This window comes from Mesoplodon bidens (genome assembly GCF_964165515.1).
Source record: "Mesoplodon bidens genome assembly, chromosome: 6".
Classification (NCBI taxonomy): domain Eukaryota; kingdom Metazoa; phylum Chordata; class Mammalia; order Artiodactyla; family Ziphiidae; genus Mesoplodon; species Mesoplodon bidens.
The window spans coordinates 71,821,581-71,846,872 of NC_138162.1; the positions used below are offsets into that span (position 1 = coordinate 71,821,581).

General features: G+C 36.9%; 2 protein-coding genes across 4 annotated transcripts in view; one reads left to right on the forward strand and one right to left on the reverse strand.

The window, feature by feature from the left end:
• IL33 (interleukin 33) overlaps positions 1 to 16,792 on the reverse strand; it is a 34,286-nt gene extending 17,494 nt beyond the window's left edge. For 2 of the 3 annotated variants that reach the window (XM_081236866.1, XM_081236864.1), the window contains exons 1-2: positions 16,759 to 16,792; positions 7,297 to 7,336 (exon numbers count right to left, since the gene is read on the reverse strand). The gene's annotated coding sequence lies outside the window, so the exon portion shown is untranslated. Of the gene's footprint in view, positions 1 to 7,296; positions 7,337 to 9,477; positions 9,577 to 16,758 lie in introns of those variants that run through there. The other variant, XM_081236865.1, reaches the window with a different exon arrangement.
• The window catches only part of RANBP6 (RAN binding protein 6), a 292,381-nt gene that overhangs the window by 169,634 nt on the left and 97,455 nt on the right, over positions 1 to 25,292 (forward strand). The gene's annotated exons all lie outside the window — the stretch shown is intronic.

Consider the following 25,292-nt stretch of genomic DNA (forward strand, 5'->3'; position numbering starts at 1 on the left):
AGCCACTATGGAGAACAGTACAACATTCCTTAAAAATCTAAAAATAGAAGTACCATATGACCCAGCAATCCCACTACTGGGTGTATACCCTAAGAAAACTATAATTCAAAAAGATATATGTACCACAATATTCATTGCACCACTATTTACAATAACCAGGACATGGAAGCAACCTAAATGTCCATTAACAGTTCAATGGATAAAGAAGATGTGGCACATATATACAATGGAATATTACTCAGCCATAAAAAAGAATGAAATTGAGTTATTTGTAATGAGGTGGATGGACTTAGAGTCTGTCATACAGAGTGAAGTAAGTCAGAAAGAGAAAAATACCATACGCTAATGCACATATATGGAATCTAAAAAAAACAGTACTGATGAACCTAGTTGCAGGGCAGGAATAAAGATACAGATGTAGAAAATGGACTTGAGGGAACAGAGGGGGAGGGGTAAGCTGAGAAGAAGTGAGAGAGCAGCACTGACATATATTCAGTACCAAATGCAAAATGGATGGCTAGTGGGAAGCTGCTGCATAGCACAGGGAAATCAACTCGATGCTTTGTGACAACGTAGCGGGCTGGGATAGGGAGGATGGGAGGGAGGCTCAAGAGGGAGGGGGTGTGGGAATATATGTATACATATAGCTGATTCACTTGGTTGTACAGCAGAAAATAACACAACATTGTAAAGCAACTATACTCCAATAACGATTAACAAAACAAAACAAAAAAACAAAGTACAATGGGAAACCAAAGAAGGGTTTTAAGTAATATTGAATATGACTTAGTTTTTCAAAGAGTGCTCTGGCTGCCATTTTAGGAACAGATCGAGGGCAGTAAGAGGCTAGGAATGAAACCAGTAGGGAGTCTGCATTAGTGCAAACTCTTAATAATGATGGTGGTGGCGATAATGCTAACGGTTATAACAGTTTCAGTATCTTGGGCATCTTCTGTGGGTCAGATGTTTTACATACATTATTTATAATTGTCACCATGACACTAGTATTTGAATATGATTGCCTCCATTTTAGAAGTGAGGAAATAGAGGCTCAGAGAGATTAAGTATCTTGGAAAAGGCCACATAGCTAATAAGTAACAAATCCAGAATCTGAAATCAAGTCCATCTGGTTCTTTCTCTTATTCCATGGAAGCCATTGGTAGAATGAGGTAGAATTAAATTCCTGGGCCTTTAATTCCATTCACTGTCTCATCAAGATTTCATGTTCTTGTTTGTGCAGAGGATCTCTGAGGGTATGATAGAATTACACAACCCATTGTTGGGTACCAGAAAATTACTGAAAGAAGTCAGCATCCCAAAAGTTGTCCTGGCCGGTAGGAGGAAGAAAAAATGGGGATTATGGCTAAGCTTGGCAACACTGTATGACTTAATTCTGAGAGATTTTGCAGGGAAGCAGAAGGGAGAAGGTAAGAGAGGAGTGTACTCACACTGACCCTCTACTCCCTTGGTTGTGGTGGCTTCACTTCGTTCTTCTGGGGGAGATCAGAATAAGTGATGTCGAAGAAAGGGAGGTTGAGTTTGGGGAACCATGAGATAGCACTCAAACTGAATCACTTCCTGTCCCCCACTCCCCACTGCTCTGAAAGTCTCTACATGCCTCCTAGGGAGAGGAAACACTCTATTAAGAAATCTGGCAAATCAATCTATGACTCAAGCCGAAACTTTTGTTGGAGGAGGGGAAAGATGGTATGAGTTTTTAGGGAAACTTTCTTTTATGTCTTTAAGGTAAATAACACAATATTTATAAAACACTTCTATGCTTTCTTACAGTTTTCCTGGATTCAGTCTTATCTAATCATTTTTATACACTGGTATGACCTGCCCTTCAAACTTTCTAGCCTCACACAGCCCCTTCCTCTATGCCCTGTGCATTTTACACCCACTGGACTATTTACTGTTCCTCAAGCTACCATGCACTTTCACACCTCCATGCCTTGCTCAAGTTGTTCCTCTTGCTAAAGTTGCCTCTTCCCCTTTACCTGGGAAACTTCTATTTAACCCTTAGAGCTCAATTCAAATTCCTTTGTCTCCCAATCAGCAGAATTTATTGCTTCCTCCCTTATTCGCTTATCGTATCCAACTTTATTTGTTTCCCTATTTCCTTCACTGGACTGCTATTTCCTTGGGAACCAGCATTATACCTTAGTCATCTTTTGTTTTCCAAGCAGCTACCCATAAGCAGGCACTCAATAAATGTTGTGTAATTTGGATCTGTGCTTGCAAAAACCCTACAAACTAGACAAGGCAGGCATCACCAGCGGGACATATATGGAAGCCCTGTCCAAATCCCAAAGATCCACAGAGTGGTGGAACTGGAACTGTGGGTTGAACAGTGTGAAATGGGCACTACTGAATTTTGACCTACAGAAATGACAGTTTTATATGGCTCAGCCTAATAGAACCCAGGTCTTCTTGTTCTTGGGTCAATGCTTTTGCTAAAGCATTTAAAGAAGCTGACATTATGTTTGGTCTCTGGCCCTGTGGTTTTAGTGTGATCAACATTTTGAATTATTTAGTTCAATGTGTTGTTTTATTCCCCTTGGTTGCCCCTCCCCATGCCTCACATACTTTGGAGACCCAGCTGTGTATTGGACCAAGTCTTTAGTAATTTTTGAAGAAGCAGAGGTAGAATGACCTCCCATTCTCAAGCTTAGACCCAGGATTTGCTCCCTCCCCACAGGGCTTTTCAGCTCTCTAGGTCACAGTCTCCTCATCTCAAAAATGAAGAGGGTTCTTGAAAGCCAGGGTCTTCTTATCCTTTTGACTCTCTTTCCTGTGCTCCTATACAGGTTCCTGGTTCAGCCCTTTCTTTCCCCTCTCCCTGGGTTTGGTTCTATACCAGCAGCCGCACCAGCCCCTTGACCACCCAAAAGATGCCATCCTCAGAGAAATGCACAAGCTCTGCCTCAGCCCTGTGCCCTTCTCCTCTCTTTTCACTAACCTTATAGCAGACAGGATGAGGCGGGTGGACAAGGGAGCATTAAGTAACCTAGATGTCATATCTTGGGTAGAGGTGGATCCGAAATCAAGGTACATAATGGACTTGGGTATGTTTTGTCTTAGAGCAAACTTAAAGTGAAAAGGGAAGTCTACTGAGTCTGTAGTGTAGATTTGTTTTTGTTTTTATGGATTCAGAGAGCCCCAAGTGCTAGAAGAAAGCAATGTATGGGAATGAAACAACATAGAATAAATAGGTCTTTGGTTTTAGTTTGACTCTGAAGTTTAAAGTTGAGATCACTTTTTTCTTTTACTTTGAACATTCTTTTTAAGTAAAACTGGACAAGTAATATACAAATTATGAATTTTGTAAAAATTCAAAGGAGTATGAAAAATTCAATAGGATATTTGAAGAGTTAAAAGATCTGTATTTTTAAAAATTAACCTTTATATAGTGTTCACTCTGTGCCAATACTGTACTGTACTAAGTGCTTTATATATATAACTCATTCAATCATCAGAGCAGTTTTATCAGGGGGTACTATTATCTTTCCCATTTTACAGATGAGGAAACTGAAGCACAGAGAGATCAAAGAACTTGCGTAAGATCCCGTAGCCTAAAACCTCAAGCAAACTTTTAGAATTCATGAGGTACTCCAGAAAAGGGGTGGAGAAATTCAAATCTGTTGGCTTTCAGATCTTCTTCCCTATTCCTGAGCCCAGAGCAGAAACCTCTTTTCCATATTGGGCTTCTGCTTAAAGTTTTCTAGGTCAAAAAGTTTTCCCTACTAAGAAAACAAAATTAAAAGTTTGAAAATATGACATGCCACCTGGATTATTTGACCTTGTAAGGGAGGGTGAAACTGAGACTCAGTTCATACGCCATCAGTGGTGGTCTAGCTAGTGATTAGATTTAGCAACATCATAAGGAGAAATCATTATAATCATTACAGTTTGTGGGTGGAAGAGGAAATTTTCAAAACTTTTTAAGAAGTAGAATCCTTTTCTGAGAAAGGAATATTGAATAGAACCCCCAAGAGACAAAAAAGAGAAAACCAGGAATTTGTTAATTTATTAATATAACTATGGTTTATATATTTAAATTTATAATATTTGCTCATTATAAAGTTAATTAATCAGAGACTTCTGTTTCTGACATAACAGTGGATTAGTTACCATGGCCAACCCACCTGACAAAACAATTATAATGCTGTAAGAAATATTTTTTAAAGTTTTTTCAAATTTATCGTTGAGCTGGCATGAAAGTAAAGAATGTATAGTAGGCATGCAAGCTTGGCTTTTTCCTAAAGTTGTCTGCTAAATGCTAGAGAGAGCGGACAACTACATGAAGTGCGGGGGCCAGGAAATAAAGCCCAGGATGTGCCTAAGATGGGGATCCTAATAGGGAATTGCTGCACAAACCTGGATATCCAAAGGGCTACACTCACAGGTTAAGGCTGATTGAGATAAATAAACCCCACTTGCAGAAGGGGATAGCTAGGAAGCTTGTTTGTCTGAGGGAAGGGAAACCATTCCTCTGAGAATTTATCTCCTCATGAAAAGTCAGCCCCCACAGCGGTTTGCAGCCTGTATTCACACTCACTACCTGTGTGCCTCCAAAAGCCTGAAATAGAGAATTAAACATAAAATGGTTTTAGGTTGGTAGTATCCCAAGGCATATTGGAAAGGAAAACTCAAATCTTATCTTGATGAATTTTACCAGCTGCAACTCAAGCCACAGAATATTCACAGAGACAAATTTTCAGGATGAATGAGTAATTTGCAGTCAAGATTTATAAAACAAACAAGAATACTAGGCATCATGGTGAGAGCCCATGGAGGGAACAGACAGCAGAATCCAACCTGCAAAGGCTTCATATATTAGAACAATCAGAAATGACATATAAAACAACTGATTTTTTAAAACAACTGATTTTAATATGTTTAAGTAGAGTTCTAAAAAGATTGAAAACATGAACAAAGAACAAATGGATTTGAAAAAGAGCCAAATAGAATATCTAGAAATGAAATATATATTGTTGAAATTAAAGCACCATGGATTGATTAAACAGATTAGACACATATGGAGAGAGTCAGTGAACTAGAAAATATATCTGAAGATATTCCTTGGAATACAATCCAGGAACACTTAAAGATGAAAAGTAGAGACTTCCCTGGTGATCCAGACTTCGCCTTCCAATGCAGGGGTTGTGGGTTAGATCCCTGTTCAGGGAGCTAAGATCCCACATGCCTCGTGGCCAAAAAACCAAAACATAAAACAGAAGCAGTATTGTAACAAATTCAATAAAGACTTAAAAAAAATAATTATTACTTTTTTAAAAAGACGAAAAATATAAAAATAGGGGTAAGAGACTTCAAGGACAGAATGAGACAGTCTAATGTGTGTCTATTTGGAATTTTAGAAGGAGATAGAATAGGAAAGGAGCAATATTTGAAGATATAAAGGCTGAGAACTTTCCAGAATTATTGAAAGACCCCAATCCTCAGATCTAAAAATCCCAATGAATCCCAAGTAGGTTTAAAAAAAGAAAAAAATCTACATCTTGATATATTAATTATGAAACTGCAGAACATTTTTAAAAAGAGAGAAGATTGCAATATCAGTCACTGAAGACAATGAAACTATTTGGATGAGCAAAAAAGGAAATTTTGATTGGGTTTATTGATCAGTGTTTAGTCTTAGAGTAGCCCCAGAACCTGTGAAATTAGCATCAGATATTTGTAGAACCACTAAAGCACATTTGCCGTCCACTGAGTACCATTAAAAACTTCAGGGCTGGCCTAAAACTCCTTATTTTACAGATGAGGGAAGTGACACTCAAAGCAGGTCTTACTTAAGGTCACACAGCTAGTGAATGAGTATATGGTGGAGGACCAGGACCAGAACTTAGGTCCTCACAGAGCAGTAGCTATGACTGCTCTTTCCTCTATAACCTGCTAATGTTTCATTAAAATTTTAAGCAACAACAGCGAAGAAAAACAAAGTGTGAAGGAAATACAGGGAACTGTTCCATTTTATCAGGGAAATTTTTGATGCTATGCTTTTGTCTCAAGTATGGAATTTAATAAATGTTTGAATACCTTCTTCCACAGTGCAATGTCCCACCTCTAGGAACCAATGAAACTCCTCACTTTTTCGGGTGGGGATAAGGGCATGCAGCCTTGATTTGTTTCCTTCTAGCTTGTAAGACAATGTGAGGGAAGAGTGAGAAAGGTTTTAGAAGATGTGATTAAAACTGAATCACAGAAAATATTTCTGGCACAGCATTCCATAGAAGGTGGCAGGGGAACAAGGAGTGGGGGCAAAATCTCAATCTGGATAAAGGCTTTGCTGAGAAATAGACAAGGTAAAAGCAGGTGCCAAGCCACAGCATGTGAATATACCTGAGTCACTAGGTCATAAAATCAGCTCTCAAAACTGGAGATAAAAATCCAATCTGTTTTGCTTCAGTTCGTTGTTTTCGACCTGCCTTGTTTTGCTTTCTAAAAAGTTTATACCTAGATCCACAAAGGAAAACAACTTGCAAGGGTAGGCAATGAAGCTATATCAAACTCTATCATCCCTGTTTATTCATAAAAAAGATAGTAATTGCATCTATATATATGTATGTTTGGAAGAATTATTTCTGGATCTTGCCTGTTCTCCACAAATACATACCAAGAAGCGTGAGAGCATCTGGAATTGGCAACAATACAACAAAACAGATTGCTTAACCAAAGATGAGAACTTGCCCATTAATGTCAGCTTTGACTCTGGAAATAGTGCCCAGATTCCAAAGTCTAGAGTGGTTTAATATTTGTACAATTCCAAACCCTAACAAGGATATGGTTATTTGGGCAGCATCCAAAATTCTAGCAGGTGACTTGCTGTTTGTTTTTTAAGAGAAACATCAGATTTTAGACAGGAAAAGCTTTAGATTTTGAAGTGCATCTTCAAAGTAGAATGCAATATATATCTTTAAATTTCTAAAGAAGCAGACTGATTTTAGGTATGGTACATTTCTTAACTATATAAAACATTGATAAGAAGAGTTTATTCCAGATACCATATATATATATATATATATATATATATATATATATATATATATATATGTTTAAAGCCAGTGAAAGTATACCTAACTTCCATTCCCAGTGCATAGGGATGCCACTAGATATTTCTGGAATTGATCCAGGAGGCTAGTAGGCTTCATTTGAAGACAGATTTGAAAAACTGAGGAATAACAAGAGGAGCTTCCGAAAGGGTGAGCCAGATGTTTATGGTAATGGGGAAAAAAGGACTTTAATGTTTAAAATTTAGGACCAAGAGGGACTTACCTGGCGGTTCAGTGGTTAAGACTCTGCACTTCCACAGCAGCTGTACAGCCAAACAATAAAAAAATAAAATAAAATAAAATTTAGGACTAAGAGAAGGCAGCCCAAAGCAGCAAAACTTTGCATTGGTAGAAGATAATGTATCAGAACCACTTTAAAAATAAAAACATTTAAGAAAAAAGTTTCCTCTTTAAGAATGGAAGTCAACTACTAGTTAGTGCTTGCTAGTTATACTATGAAGACTAAATATAAGCTCTAAAAATACCCTTTGCTTTGTTTGAACTTAAGACTTCTGACACCCAACCAGAAGATAAGAATTGTCCTTGTGCTTAAAAACAAACCCAAACCAGTCAGTCAGTCAGCCTTTAGTGCTTTGATGTCACATGTAGAACCTCTATATTACCTGGTTTATCAAATGCTTGTGATAAATTACATAAAGTAAATACTTTGTTAAATTGTATGTCATTTGGACAATGTTTTATTTAATAAAACATTGAGGGTGGATTATTATTAGATCATAATGATTCAGTAATAACTTGACTAAATTTCCTTAAAGTATGTTGTATTCAAAGTCTATAAAAACTCCATCTGTGATCATGGGGTTAAGAGAATAATCCTTTTTTTCTACTATAGTGTAACATTTTAAAAAAGTGATTCCTGACTTTTTTTCTGAAACCCAAATATAATATGATGGTTTGTTTTCTTAATGTTTTCTTCTCTAATTAATGTTGCTTTGCAGTTGGTACACAACAGAGGCATACCTCAACTCCAAAACTACAATCCTAGGGAATATATCTTTTTCTGAAGTGTGTTTGTCAGCTAACTTAAGTCTAGTTGCCCCAGACTGAAACAACATATTTCTAGGAAAAGTAAAGAAAATGCATGCATTAAGGTTGAAGGAGAACAACAATGCCTATCCATCAGAATGGCTAAAATGAGGAAGACAGGAAATACCAGGTATTTGCAAGGATTTGGGACAACTGGAATTCTTATACATGGCTGATGAGAGTGTAAATTGCTACAACCACTTTGGAAAATAATGTGGTAGTATCCACTAAAGCTGAACATATACATACATTTGGCCCAACAAGTCTACTTGAAGGTATATATCCAACAGAAAGGCATAAAAATATTTGCCAAAATATATGTAGGGGAATGTTCCTAGCAGTCCTAGTCACATAATTCCAATCAGCAAACAATGCAAATGTCCGACTACATTATAATGGATAAATTGTGGCACATTCATTTAGAGGAATTCTAACCAGTAATGAGAGTAAACAAGCTACTTCGATGTGCAACAACACAGAGTCATCTCACAAACATAATCTTGAATGAATGAGGCTAGACACAAAAAGATATAGAATGTATGAATTTATTTATAAATAGGTCAAAACCCCCAAAGGCAAATTGCATATATGATATTAGAAAACCTAATAATGGCTTTTCTTGAGGTAGATAGAAGTGACAAGAAGAGGGCAGGAGGAGGACTCTGGAGTTCTTTACTCTTCTGTTTCCTTTTATGGTTGCATAGGTTTGTTCACATGATTTGTGCAATTTTCTGTGTGTTTATGTTAATGAATTTTTTAAGTTAAAGGAAATAGAGACTGTCAGTGAATTCTAAAATATATGGATTCTACTTTCTCAAGTGTGGTGGTCAAAGAGACTCATTGACAGAATTAAGTAAGCAATCTATTTCATGGCTTAAAAAAAAAACAATGACAGGAACATCAGTGTCTGTATTTAAGAATGAATTGAGCTGACTAGAAAATGGTCAAATGGGAAATGGACACATTCCTCTCTTCCCTTAGTATGGAAGAAGTGCTTCTGATATGTCTGATTAAAGACTTAGTTTTCTGTCCTGAAAGAACTGAAAATCAGATTAAAGACAATTTTTGAGGTGTTTTTCAGACTAAGGCAGAATCCTCAGGATGACTTTGAAAAGACTTTGGCTGTCCTTCTCAGTGACGGGCAAGAAGTCCTGAAAAATTAAAAATGGTTGGAGTTCTGCAGGAATGAGGGGATGCTGAGAATTTACCTAGCATGAATGTTGTTTTTTAGCTGACAAATCTCTTTTCTTTCCCCAAAGAAGAAATTTAGATATGCAGAAACCTAAGCCATTCATGGCAATACTGTCTCCATCTGCCAATAACAGGTCTAGGTATAGGCATGTGACACAGATCTTACCATTGAGAGAAAGGGGAGGTGTGCCTGGGACTTCTGGGAAATTTTCTCTCCTTAGAAGTAAGTGCTGTTTGACTTCCACTCACTTGCCCTCTGTGATGATGTGGTGCTCAAAGCTGGGCCAGCCATCTTCTCCCATGAAGGGAGAGATCATGGACAGTCTGAGAATGGCAGAGCAGAAGGGTAAGACGAGCCTGGGTCTTTTGGTAATGTCCTTGATTCTTTGTACCAACTCTGGGGCTGCCAACTTCAGAACTTCTTGTTAAGTGAGCAGTAAGTGTCCTTATAATTTGAGCCATATTCAATTTGTTATTCTTTTATTGCAGCTAAAGCATATCAAGTGATACAAATTATCTTTACATATTTTTTGTCTAAATGTAATCTTCATTGGCTTTTTCTAAATCCTAAAAAGAAATGGCTAACAACTAATGTATTCTGGACAATGACTTAATAATATCTCTAAATACAGTTGGGTTGTTTAAACATTCTCCCCCACCCCCTGCTCAAAGCCCTTCTTTTTAAACATTTTTAATTGTGGTAAAAAATAGATAATATAAAACTTACCATCTTAACCATTTTTAAGTGTACACTTCAGTAGTGTTAACTACATTCACATTGTTGTGCAACAGCTCTCTAGAACTTTTTCATTCTTGCAAAACTAAAACTATATCCATCATACAACAACTCGCCATTTCCCCCTTCCCAAAGCCCATGGCAACACCATTCCACTCTCTGTTTCTTGTGTTTGACTACTTTAATACCTCCTATAAGTGGGATCATATAGTATACAGTATTTGTGTCTGGCTTATTTCACTTAGCATAATGTCCTCAAGGTTCATCCCTGTTGTAGCATGTGACAGGATTTCCTCCTTTTTTTAAAGGCTGAATAATATTCCATTGTATGTAGATACAATATTTTCTTTATCCTTTCATTAGTGGACATTTGGGTTGATTCCACCTCTTGGCTATTTTGAATAATACTACAATGAACATAGGTCTGTAAATATCTCTTCAATATCCTGCTTTCGATTCTTTTGGATACATACACAAAAGTGGGATTGCTAGATCATATGGTGGTTCTATTTTTAATTTTTTGAGGAACCTTCATACTGCGTTCCATAGCAGCTAGTTTAAACATTTTAATATTTAAATAATGATATATTTTAAGCAAAAATTTAGTATAATATGAATACATAAAGTGATATTTTAAAATCAATAAAAATATTTTATATGAGAGAAAAGCATGATATGACAGAAACAGAATGGATAAACTGAAAAATTTTATATCAGGAAAAGATTTTGAAATTTATAAATAATTATTTGAGATGTTCTTTTAAAAAAAAATACAGATTGCCAATAGTGGTACTATTATTACTAGTTTTACTATTAATTTTACAGATTGCCAATATAGTACTTTTATTGTTATTTTATTCTTGTAAAACACTAGTAGGATTTGTTCACAAGAAATATATATATATATTAATTTGTGTATAAAATAGATTATGAAAATCATATACATATAATCATGCATTAAGTCATTGTGGGTGGACACATAGTGACCAAATGAGATGACGTGTAAAGACATTGAAGATCAAACTTCAGTTAACATCCTGTTTATAAAGTGAACTGTTAAGCAGGTTTCCATATCCTCCAGTAACTAATGCAGCAACCAAATTTTAAGAACTGTCAATTAATAACACATCAACATTTTCAAAGTCAAAAAGAACTTAAACAATTGGACCAAAGTGTAAATCAAACAAATGTTTATATACTCATAACAAAATAAAATATTAAAAATAATTGTAAGAAATATTTTGATGTATATCATAGAACTCCAGTGATAATACAAATATGAACTCATGATTTTAAGTGAACTGCTTTAATTTCAGTATTAAGATGATATAATCCAATGTATATCCCAGGGCCCAGATTTTGATAGCCTAATAATGTTCTCCACTGAAGAAACTAGGGCTCTTTGGAGAATGGCTGATTTAATGTTTCAGGTAGAAGAAATGCATGGTGAGCCTGAATAACTTGTTGCCTGAGAGCAGTGATGCATATTTTAAAGTTCTGATGTAGTTTAAAAAAAAAGAGCCACCATGAAGGGGCTTCTGTGTGCTAAATTGTGACCAAGTGACTCAAGACAACAAAAAAATTATAGCTAATCAAAACAAGTCTGAAAACGAGTTAATTACACATCACCAAAAATCATGAGTCCGTAATAATGCTCAAAAGAGAAAAGCACTGGGCTTCCCTGGTGGCACAGTGGTTGAGAGTCTGCCTGCCAATGCAGGGGACACAGGTTCGTGCCCCGGTCTGGGAAGATCCCACATGCCGCGGAGCAGCTAGGCCCGTGAGCCATGGCCACTGAGCCTGTGCATCTGAGCCTGTGCTCCGCAACGGGAGAGGCCACAACAGTGAGATGCCTGCGTACCGCAAAACTTCAGCTATTCCACAGCTCCTTCACTACCACATTATCCCAAATTAGTTGATAGAGGCCAAAGCCACAATGAGAGTCCCTTCCAAAGTTGGTATTCAGCTGGCATGCTCCACGTGGCTAGTTCCTTTCTCACTTATCTCTGCCATGCCATGCCAGCTGTTAAATGTTTTAAACATCATCCCTGGACAGACCATGAGATTTTCTTTCACAACCAAATGGCCACCCAGTGATATACTGCATTGTGTATTAGATATTAAATTTGATTGTTAGAAGACATTTAAAAATCAAGAGTATAGAAACTTTCTACTCACAGATGTGGGAGTTCCTGGACATTGACCCGAATAAGCTAAGCCACAATCCATACCCTGGATATTTAATTCCCATAAAAGTTTCAACAGAGCTATCTTGTGCAATGATCAGAAATACAACTCAGAGGTCTGGAAACTTGTCCACCATGGCGTGACAAGCCTTTGTCTCCCACCCTGCCTACTTCATGGGCTGCAGCAGTTTCCCAGATTGCTGACTTCATCATCCTTACATGGGAATCCAAGTAAGCTCAGTCTTGGTTACCTGGTAGCTGGGTTTAAAGTGAAAACTACTGAAATGAAAAGACTATGCTAGTCACTTCTCTTCTCCAAGATAAGACCTAATTATTTTCCTCCTCTGGACAGATATGACCTCTTTCTTAGTATGCCTAATGATGCAGAGCAAAAGAATATAACTGGTGTCCCTTTCTTTGCCAAGAAGAGGTGTTGCGTGTAATAAGTACAGAAGTTATCTGGACCTAGCAGTGAACTACAACCCTCGAGGTTACTAGTCCCTTCATGATTCTATCTAGATAGTAGGGAGAGCCAATAAGTCTAAAGCCAGATGCTCTTTTAGGAGCATTTTCCACAAATAACCAGAAAAAAAAATTGGACGCTGCTAAAAACTGGACTTCTATCTAACTTTTTATACTTTTATGAATTAAAAAATACAAAGATTTATAAACAACATTTTTTTTCCAACTGGCACATCACAGTGCAAATGACTTTAATGCGTCTAAATGCTGTGTCTAATCTCATGGACCTCATCGTACTGAGGAGAAATCCTTCCACTTGACATAATGAATGGTAATAATAATTGGACAGCCACATGTAAGCATTATATGTCACATCCTAGGCATGGGATCCTCCAAACTTTTTTAGTAAAACAGCTTATACTCCTTTGAGTCAATAACATCCAATTTATTCTAATAAATGTAATTGGCACCACATAGTGACAATTATGATTATGATTTCACAAACCATATGGCACGTGAGAAAGTCAGTGAAGAAAAAAATATGCATGCTTGGGCCTCCCTGGTGGCGCAGTGGTTGAGAGTCCGCCTGCCGATGCAGGGGATACGGGTTCGTGCCCCGGTCTGGGAGGATCCCATATGCCGCGGAGCGGCTGGGCCCGTGAGCCATGGCCGCTGGGCCTGCGCATCCGGAGCCTGTGCTCCGCAACGGGAGAGGCCACAAGAGTGAGAGGCCCGCATACCGCAAAAAGAAAAAAAAAAAAAAAAAAAAAAATATGCATGCTCTTTGATAAAGTAATGCTACATATACATTGAGGTAATATGGATCTTATACAAGTCATAATGAAGAAAAAAAAGGAAACTAAAGATAGCCACCGAATTACACTAGAATGAATGTTGGCACCTAGGTCTGTGGCTCAAACTCTTAAAAATGACTAGAAAAAAAGAAATATTTACTCAAGGAAACAATACTACTACTATTGATTTACCTGCATGAAGCAATCATGCTGACTACTGATAAAGTATTGTTTAAACAGGATTGCTAAAGAGTGTGGACAATTAATATATAATATATGTATAAAAGATAATGGAAAAATAAAACCTTAGGTAGGAAAAATTTTGGAACTAATAAATTCAGGTTAGAGGAAAGTTCATGTTTGGGTTTAACAAGCCCCCAAATGAAAAAACGTGGGAAAAAGTTATATCATTTCCTCTTTTAAAAGAAAATATAAACTACTTAAATAGCATTTCTTAAACAACTGCAACTGATAGAGCCAGCAGGCTAAGAAGTTAGAGTGGTTGAGATTTGAACACAGCAGACATGCAAAACTTTGGAGTTCTGTCCAACTCTTTAAGAAAATATCTAATCTTTGCTAGGAAATCCAAGAGAAGTAATGAGCAAAACATTCTTACAATTGCAAAAGGTCTCAGATTCGTTAACACTGCTGGGGAAAATTGTGATGATCATCCAATTTATGAGCTGTTCAAAGTGAAGGGGAACTAGGTGTAGACTGGTATGCTGGTTAAAAGTAAAGTCAGGTTTATGGATGGATACTGTTGGTTCTGGCATTACCAGTGGGAATGAAAAAAGAAAGTCACATAAGAGAACAGTGGCTGACAAGAACCCTTTCCCTCAGGTGGTAATGAATGTAGCCCTAAAGAAAACAGGTGAAAGGTTTTAATGTTATCTCACTAAAATTTTTGTTTGGAAATGATGGAAAATTTGAATAGAAAATGGCTTCACAAAGAGGATTAGAGACACATTAAATTAAGTCATTTGGAATCCATTTTCCCTGTTGGGTCTTTCTCCTTCACGGAACTTAACTCTGGGTTTTAATTGCTGGTCTGAAATTTGCTGGTTGTGTCATGTTGGGTTAGTACGATCTTTCTAAATCTCACCTGCTTAATTTTATAAATGGAGAAGATAATATTTATTTCACAGAGGTACTGTGAAGATTAAATGGGAGAATGTGGAATGAATGTCTCACATTTAGTAAAATTTCAGTGATCATTAACAGTTACCTTTCATGACTGCTTCTGACTTGCTTTACCTTCATAAGCATCTCATCACCTCTCTAAAGTAGAGTGTTATATTATTGTTTTGTTTTTGTTTTACATTTTACACAAGAGAAAAAAAATTCAGGCTCAGGAAAGTTAAGATCCAAAATCATACAGCTAATCAATGACAGATAATGGAGTTGAGGCCTATCTTACTCTAAAAATCTGTGTTTTTTACTATTATGCTATACTGCACTCCTCACTTAAAGCAAAAAACAAAACAAAACAAAAAAATAAAAAACCTTCACAGATATAGCATGATTTACCAACAATAACAAGGACAGCATGTGAACATGTGCCAGGAGTCTGCTACAGGGCAGAAGTGCCCCAAACTCTTTATTCCCCCCTTTAACACCTCCAAAAATGAACTTTGCCTGTCCTCTAAGGCTGTGTACCTTTAAAGGTTCCTTTTGCATACAGATATCAGCACCAGAGAAACCACAGGGAAACTGAAAAGAGATTAGAGGTTCTACCAGGATTTCCTAAAGTCCTTGAACCAAGCATTATTTTTTTTAATGGAATTAAGATCTCTTTCTGCTGTTCAAGGAGATTATTTTTGGTCTTAATGTTTCTAAATGTCCCTGCTGAAAGTTGAGATATAAGAGAATTCTATCACTTGATTCCCACCATGTTTGGCAAAATTTCAACTTGTTGAATGAAAGATACATTGATTTTGGCACAGTTACACTCACATCTCCAAAAAAGACCTCATGCTATCAGATTTACTGGCATAAATGTTCCCTGATGTATATATTTTTCTTCCTATTTCTTCCTATTTCAACCCCTAACTGAAAGTTCCCCTCAGGATTCTTCCCTCTCCATAAATGGGAAAGGAAAAGAGGTACATTCTTGCTTTAGATATTGTAAGTTAAATAGTGGTGGGAAAGAGAAAAACATCTAGGTCAGTACATTGCTGAGAAAATGAATTATGCAGCCACCAGTCAAATATTGGTAGGAAATCCAGGATCCTTTCAGAGAAGCATGGAGAAGAAAATGTGAAATTTGAGTTGCAGAGAGTGGTGCCCATGAGAGTTCTATACAATTTAAGGACACTACCCAGCTGTGTGATTCAGCTCAAGCACCCACCCTAAACTTTAAGAAACAGAGGATTCTGAAGTTTTCTGAACACAGAGCTGTGCCTTTTCAGGGTCGAAATTAGAAGAGCCGTAAGTATTCAAAAGACAAATGTGAGAAGCAGTAGGTAGGGATGTAGGGAACAGCATAGGATGACATACAGGGATGCATACAGTGACATAAAGGGATGATTCAAGCCGAGGAAGCACAATGCTGAGGAGTGAGTGAGCATCAAGAATATCCAGCCACACCTAGTCCTAGATACTCCACTCTAAATTCTCCAAAGACCTTCTAGAATCAACTTGTGTGCAGCCACAATACTTAGGACTTCGTGTCATTTTTTAAATTAAAATAGTCTGGAGGCAAGTATTCATGCAGGGAAAGATAAGGCAGAGGAAAGTGCAAGACAGCAAGAATTAAAGAGAACAAAAACAATTTTCACTCTAAATGAAGAATAGTAGCAACACTAATGAGCTTTTAAATTTACTTATTTAGAATGTCAATTCCTTATTTTTTCACAAATTATTTTTGAGCAGATTCCTTTGAGGGAATGGCACCTTTCAGTTTTTATATTTGTCCTTCTTTCTTGAAAACCTCTTGTAAACAATTGTGAGTATGTTTGTCCTGGATAAGCATTTCAGGAGTAGGAAATAGAATTATCAACTTGCTTTACGAAGTTTTGTGGTGGAGAAGGGGAACAGTACTATAAAAACAATTTATTTTAGCAATTTATTAATAATTTTATAAATCACTCAAAGGAAAGCAAAATGGAATTCGAAGTTAGTAGCAACTATTATCATCAACTTTTACTTCTATTGGCAATAATAATAAATCGACCTAATCTTTTATTTTATAGAAATAAAACCATGGTTCTCAAGATCTCACTTTGCAAGACGTCACTAAAAATCTACCAGAATATTGATTTCATTCTTACCTTGTGATCTTGTTTTGATTTCTCCCCTGAAAAGCTGCAGTTCTCTGTTCCGAGAGCTTGCAGGCTCTATTTATTACCGAAAGTTTGGCAGAGAACCAGATTGCTGTAGAAGGGAGAGCTGAATGGGTGAGATTTTAGCAGGTTTTAATAGCATGTAAAAAAAGCCAATAGTTACAATCCTGTCAACTAAGATTCGCTGCTTTCTGTCTTCTCCCCATTTCCATCTTAAATTAATCCAGCAATTATGGATTTTATGTTCTGTTTTTGTACTTCCAATTCACATCAGAATCATGTCGCATGCAACACTTTCATTATCCCTAAGCCTGAGCAATTATCTGTTACCAGCTAAGTGTTGTGTTTGTGAGGAATGAAAGAAGAGGGCTGTATCTCCTCTTGAAATAAAGCAGTGAAGGAAGAAGGCAAGTAGGGAAGAAGCTAGGCGATCCGTGCTGATTTGGAGTTGAGCTGTGTGCATTAAATGGGAGGGAGAGATGACAGGTAACAACCAAGGACTGTCATTATGCTCTACCCTGGTAATTCTTGCAAATACTAAGATTACAAAGGATAAACAGTGTGACTTTATGATGTACTCTGAACTCTGTTTTATTATAAAATGTTCCTCTTTATTTAAGAAGTATCTCTTATAAGCAGTATGTAGTTGGTTTTTGTTTTGTTTTTAACCAGTTTGACTATCATTTGTCTTTGTACTGGACTATTTAGTCTACTTATGATGTACTCTGAACTCTGTTTTATTATAAAATGTTCCTCTTTATTTAAGAAGTATCTCTTATAAGCAGTATGTAGTTGGTTTTTGTTTTATTTCGTTTTTAACCAGTTTGACTATCATTTGTCTTTGTACTGGACTATTTAGTCTACTTACATTTATTGTATTTACTGATATATTTGCATTTATGTCTACAATTTTGCTTTATTTTTCTATATTTTGTCCTCCTGGTTTATGCCACATTTTCTTTCTTTCTTTGCTTCTTTTGGATTAAGCAAATTTTTAAATTAAGAAAATTTCCCCTCGCAGTCATGCACTATAACTTTTCTCTCCTCAGAAGAGTAAGATCGCAAAATACAACAAAAACCGCCAAAACTTCAGCTCGTTTTAAGGGCTTTCTAATATTTTTAAACCTCGACCTCATGCAGCTGCATAATTTGGCAAATATTTTGAGGAGAAAACTCCCTTTATGTCAGGCTCAGTTCTCCCCAGCCCTTTTTTCCCACTAAATTCTTGGCCCTTCGAGCCTCCAGTTTTGTCTCTTCAGCCCCACAAGACAACCAAAGACTTTGCTGATTTCTCTGTTTCCTAGCAGTGGCCTTCTGCCCAGACAGAATCCAGATTGCCTGCCTCCTGGTGCACACATGGAATTGGCCAATGCCCCTGGGAAAAAAGCAGCTGTAGCTTCAGCTTCCCTGTCCTTGGAATCTTGATTCCTCATCGTCAATGCTTCTTACCTTTCTCTTACCTTTAAATGGGTTTTTGTTTCCTTGTTTTTTTGTTTGTTCATTTGTTTGTTTGTGATGCTTTATCAGCCCTTTTTGGTTATTCTTTTTTTTTTTTTTTTGCAGTACACGGGCCACTCACTGTTGTGGCCTCTCCCATTGCGGAGCACAGGCTCCGGATGCGCAGGCTCAGCAGCCATGGCTCACGGGCCCGCCACTCCGCAGCATGTGGGATCTTCCCGGACTGGGGCACGAACCCGTGTCCCCTGAATCGGCAGGCGGACTCTCAACCACTGCGCCACCAGGGAAGCCCCCTTTTTGGTTATTCTTAATGGCAACATTGGACTGCCACAAGCTACTCCATTCTATTAGAAGTGAAAGTCCCTAGCTATCTGAGTTCAATACAAATGAAAACATGGCTCCAGAAGCCAGGAGAACTACAGGTCATTTGGGCTTTATTCAAGTGACAGTAGAATTTATTACCCAAACAATAAAACTTTTTAGAATGAAAAAAGTGTTATTAATAATTAGTCAGAGTAATAGGTGAACACTGAGTTATGGTCACCCCAGTTTTATGACTTACATAGTTCTTTCTCCTCTCCTGTTCCTTCTCAAGTACCAACTGCCTCCTTTCAGGGTAGATACAAGGAGGCTGTCTGAAATTTTGCTGACCCACAGACACATACTAGATCTGGCAATGTTACTTTGCTCCTAGAAGAGAAAAAAAGCTAAAACTGAGGGTTTGCTACAAGCAGACTTTTAAAAATGAAATTGTAAAGGATATACTTCAGATAGAGGAAGTTGACCCCAAATGGTAGACCTAAGGTTCAAGTGGAATTGAAGAGCAAAGAATATGATAAATATGGAGGTACTACTAAACAAATATTGAGTATAAATGATGATAATAATTTATTGTAATATTAAGAAAAGCTAGAACTAAATACATGACAAAAGTAGCCCATAAATCTGGAGAGGTGATTATAGGAATGGGAATCCTCTAAGACCATGTATTTGTCAGAAAGGGGATAAAAATATTCCTGAGTTTTAGGCTTAGATACATTAAACATGCCTGTTACATTTTTCAGGAAAATTTTCAGAATAATAGATATCAGGCACATAACTAACTTCCAAACTCTTGGAGGAGGAAAAATAGAATGAGGTCAAGTATACTGAGATAAAATAGGGAATTCCCTAGCAATGCAGTGGTTAGGACTCTGCACTTTCACTGCTGAGGGCCTGGGTTCAATCCTTGGTTGGGGAACTAAGATCCTAGAGGCCCCATGGCGCTGCCCAAGAAAAAAAAAAAGAAGATAAAATAGTTGTCTATACAATACAAATAAAGCAAGACTGGAGAAAGAACAAAACAGTTCATACAATACAAATCAAGAGAGGAGAGAAAACAAAACATGAGAAAGTCAAGACAAAGAGAAAAGACAAAATAGAGTATATTTAACCCAAATATATCAGTAATTTCATTACATGAATTATATGCTCCAGTCAAAAAACTAATATTGGGCTTCCCTGGTGGCACAGTGGTTGAGAGTCCTCCTGCCGATGCAGTGGACACGGGTTCGTGCCCCAGTCCGGGAAGATCCCACATGCTGTGGAGCGGCTGGGCCCGTGAGCCATGGCCACTGAGCCTGCACATCTGGAGCCTGTGCTCTGCAACGGGAGAGGCCACAACAGTGAGAGGCCCACGTACCACACACACAAAAAAAAATAATAAAAAAACTAATATTATTGGACTTGAAAAGAAAAGATTCATCTATATGCTGTTTTTAAGAAACATATACAAAATTTGTAAATTGAAATTAAAGGATAGAAGATTATATGTTGGCAAATACTAATCAATAGAAAGCTAGTATTGCTTCATTCATGTTATGCTTTTAGGTAAAAAGTATACCTAGGGGCTTCCCTGGTGGCGCAGTGGTTAAGAATCTGCCTGCCAATGCAGGGGACACGGGTTCGAGCCCTGGTCTGGGAAGATCCCACATGCCGCGGAGCAACTAAGCCCGTGCGCCACAACTACTGAGCCTGCGCATCTGGAGCCTGCGCTCCGCAACAGGAGAGGCCGCGACAGTGAGAGGCCCGCGCACCGCGATGAAGAGTGGCCCCCGCTCGCCGCAACTAGAGAAAGCCCTCGCACAGAAACGAAGACCCAACACAGCCATAAATACATAAATAAATAAATAATAAATTAAAAAAAAAAAGTATACCTAAAGATGAAGAAGTTTACTGAATATGACAAAACATTCAATACACTGGGAAGAAATATATCTAAACTAACAAAAATCTGTTACAGTCGAAAGTAAATAAAACAAAAATGAGTAGAATTACGGGGGGAAATACACATATCAATCATTCTAGTGAGAGATTGAATATGTATAAGCAACTATTAAGCAGAAAAAATATTCGTAAGAATTTAGAAATCTTGGATGACACAATCAACGAGCTAAGTCAAATGGATATATAAATTTCATTTTATCTAAGAGTGGAGGATACATACTCTTTTCAAGCATACATAGAACATTTACAAAATTAAACATATTCTTGTCCATAACATAAGTTGTAGAACTATTTCAATTGATATCATTTAATATGGCAAAATATGGAATTCCAGGGTTCCGTTCCTTCACAAAAGCAACAAATAAGCTGACAAGAACTGTTAAAATCAAGTTTGACATTACCCTTCAATCTAGTAAAAATTTACAACAACCACAAAAAGCTTAATGAAGAAAGAAGCTGGTACATTGCAGTGAGAGAGTGCTGTGGCATTTTTAATTGCCTACTTGCCATCCTTTATCCCCCAGATCAATGACAGCCAGGAAGATGACAGCCTGTGCCCATGGTGCAGATGCTAGTGCCAGAAGGAGGAAGATAGGCCTTATTCTCAAAGAATTGTGGTTGTGTGTTTTGACCTGTCTTGAGGCTCCCTAAAGGACTGGTGCAAGTACTTTCCTTTCTTTTATTTGATTTGAAGCATTCCCAGGTCTGCGGTGGCCTCCTGGGAAGTGTTTGCTAAAAACATTTAAAGGCAAAAGAATTGGCTGCAGCATCCTGGGACAAGATATAAAACAGAATAAGCAATAGACAAGTCAAAAAGCCTGGAAAGGAAGAACTTAAGAAAGGAGATACATGGGAGAATAAGGTCTTTTAAAAGTTCCCATGTACACTGGGGAATCAGGAATTCAATGCTCATACCCAAGTCTGGACACATGTTCAAAACAGGCCTTAGAAGACCCTATATTTTCACCTCTGGCTAACCTTCAGTCTCCATGGTAGCATGAAGTGAAGGCTAAGGCAGAGTTATAAATCACCTGGCTAAGCACTGAAGGAATGCCCAACACAGAACCAACTTGCAAAAACTGGGAGAGTAATTTTTTCTTTTTCTTCTTTTCTTCTAATTTTGGCTGTAGTTGTTTAAGGAAATTATGGTCATAACACTAGCTGACCACTAAGCTAATGGAACACAGACTTCAGTGGTCACATGTAACAAAGAATACAGACTGTAGAAAATACTTTAGAAAACTCACTAAACAAACAACAACAACAACTCACAACAAGCAGGAGCAACAAACCTGGGAATGGGAAGAATTGAATTTCCAGAGTTACTACGTTATAATTTTCAACACATCCAGTTTTCAACACAAATGATGAGGCATGGAAAGAAACAATAAAATATGGCCCATTCACAGGAAAAAAAGAAGTTTTCAGAAACCATCCTTGAGGAAAAGCAAACATGGGACTTACCAGACAGAGACTTTAAATCAGCTGTCTTAAATATGTTCAAAGAGATAAAGGAAACCAGGAGAATGATGTCTCACCAAATAGAGAGTATCAATAAAGAGAAAGAAATTATAAAAAGGAACTAACTAGAAATTCTGGAATTGAAAAAAACAGTAAAATAAAATGAAAAATTCACTAGAGGAGATCAGTAACAAATGTGACTATTAACAAGAATCAGTGGTTAGGTCAATTGGGGAGAAGAAAGAGAAAATAATGAAGAATAATAAACAGAGATTAAGAGACCTTTGGGACACCTCAAGCATACCAACATATGCATAATAGGAGTCTTAGAGGGAAAAAAGAGAGAAAAGAACACAGAATATTTGAAAAAATAATGTTTATAAACATAAGTTTGATGAAAGACAGGCATCTGTACATTCAAAATACTCAATTAAATTCAAGCAGGATAAACTCAGCGATCCACACTGAGAACATTAGAGCCAAACTGTCAAAAGCTAAAGACAAAGGGAGAATTTTGAAAGCTGCACAAGAGAAGTTTCTTATCATGTATAAGGTATCCTCAATAAGGTTAACAGTCAATTTCTCTTCAGAAACCATGGAGGTCAGAAGGCATTAGGATGACATATCTAAAGTGCTAAAAGAAAAATACTGTCAACCAAAAATTCTATATGTGACAAAACCATCCTTCAAAAATGAAGAGAAAATTAAGACATCCTCAGATATACAAAAACAGAGTTGGTCACTAGTAGATCTGCCCTGTAAGAAATGCTAAGGTAAGTCCTTTAGTCTGAAATGGTAGGATGCTAGACAGTAACTTGAAACCATATGAAGAAATAAAGAACAATGTTAAAAAGTAGCTACATGTGTAAATATAAAAGCTGATATTGTTATATTTTTTATTTGTAATTCTTCTCTTTTTTCTTTATAATTTAAAAGAATAATGCATAAAATAATAATCATAGATCTATGTTGATCTATAATTAATGTAGAAACATTTAATTTGTGACAAAAACATTGGGGAAAAAGAGGATGGAACTATAAAGGAGAAGAGTTTTGTATGCTATTGAAAATGTTAGTATTAACTCAAAGTTGATTATTATAGAGTTAAAATTTTATTGTAATCGTCAGGGTTACCACTAAGAAGAAACCAAAAATACACAGAATAAGAAATGAGGGAAATCAAAGTAGCACACTAGAAAAAAATCAATAAAAAGAGAAGGCAGTAATGGAGAAAATGGGGAAAAAAAGATATAAGACTTAAAGGAAACAAATAGCAAAATGGCAGAAGTATGTACTTCCTTATGTGTAGTTACTTTATGTAAATGGCTTAAATTTTCCAATGCAAAGGCAGATATTGGCAGAATGAATAAAAAACATGATCCAATTATATTCCATCTATAAGACACTCACTTTAGATCCAGGGACACAAATAGATTGAAAGTAAAAGCATGGTAAAATATATTCCATGCAAATTGTAATCAAAAGAGAGTTGGTGTGGCTCTACTAATATCAGACAAACTTGACTTTAGGAGAAAAATTGTTACAGGTGACAGAGGCATTATAGATTGATTAAAGAGTCAATCCATCAAGAAAATTAACAATTTAAAACATATACTCTCCAAATAACAGAAGCCCAAAATATATGCCACATAAACTGACAGAATTGAGGTGAGAAATAGACAATTCAACAGTAACAGTTGGAGACTTCAATACCCTACTTTCAATAATGTGTAGAACAGCCAGACAGAAGGTCAATAAGAACATAGAGGGCTTGAACAACACTATAAACCAACTAGACTTTACAGACATCTATGGAACACATCTGTGGAACACAACAACAGCAGAATACATTTTTTCTTAAGTGTACTTGGAACATTCTCCAGGAAAGACACATATTAGGCCACAAAACAAATTTTAATGAATTTTAAGAGATTTAAATCATCTAAAATTTCTTCTCTGAGTACAATGAGATAAGACTAATAACTGAAGGAAAACTAGAAAATTCACAAATATGGGGAAATTAACACACTCAAGCAACTAATGGGTCAAAAAATAAATTAGAAGTGAAACTAGAAAATTATTAGAAATGAATGAAAATGAAACATATTCAAACTTATGAGATGCAGAGAAAACAGTTGTAGGGGAGGAAAAATTTTCCTCTACCCTTCTAGGTTCCTTAAGCTAGCCTAATAATCAAATTGATATAAGGCAGCTCAATAGGAGAAAAATACACAAATGTAATTTTGTTTGTATAGAGGTCCCATAGGTGTGGGACCTAAGAAGTGACCAAAGCAGGCTGTTAATGTACCTTCTTAGACAAAGAATCAATTATTTGTGAAGACTTGACAAAGCAGAGGGGTTTTTGCTTGGGGTAGCAAATTAATGAAGAAATAATACAGTTTGTTTATACAGACTTCTCAGTTTTGAATTCCCTATCTCCAGTGATAAGAATGCCTTCCATCCTCCTAGCTCCAATGGGAGCACTGTTTCCTGCTTTCAGAGAAACAAAGGAGGGTCAGAATATTCTTCTTGTACTGGCTGTTTGTCAAGTAACTTCAGTTCATAATAATCAATATGCCACCTTGGCATATTTGGGGGCAGCCTGCCCCAAGCCCCATCACAGTGCTCAAAGGAAAATTTATAGCTGTAAACGCCTACATGAAGACAGAAGAAAGATCCCAGACCAGTAACTGCCGGAGTCCAGCTCCAGCGAGTCCAGGGATACCCAAGGGATGGATAGTGTCAGCGAAGGAAATAAATCTATTACACTTCTTAAAGTATCAGCATTGCATGTTTCTCTCTCTCTTTATTGTTTACAATCACAGGTTTATATATTGTAGTTGATTACATTACCAGGTATGTGACCAAACAATCTTAGCACAATCAAACCTCAAAATATTCTATAAAGATTTTTCTTAAAAATTATCCCCTAGTTTCTAGATGTCCTATTAAAATATTTCCCCAAGTTCCCATTAATCACAGGTTATTTCTTAGTAATCAAGCCAAGCAGCTATATAATTATTTTAATTGTAGAAGTTGGAGCTACTTGTTCCTATTTCTCTTCTTGCATGGGCAACCTTTTACAATGGTTCCATGAAAATATTTACAATATACCCTGCATGCCCTTTCTTGTTGTTTCCTCCAACTGAGACAGTGTTTTCTCCCTATCCTAGCAACCAATTCTGCTCTAGGCATTTGCTTTTCTATAATTAATCTTCCTTTATAATAGAACCATAAATTTCCTATGTCATCAGGAACTCTGGCCCATGGCCATAACTCCATACTAGAGGGTGTTTTTCATAAAAACATCTGCTTAGTTCCAGGCTCTTTACCCATTT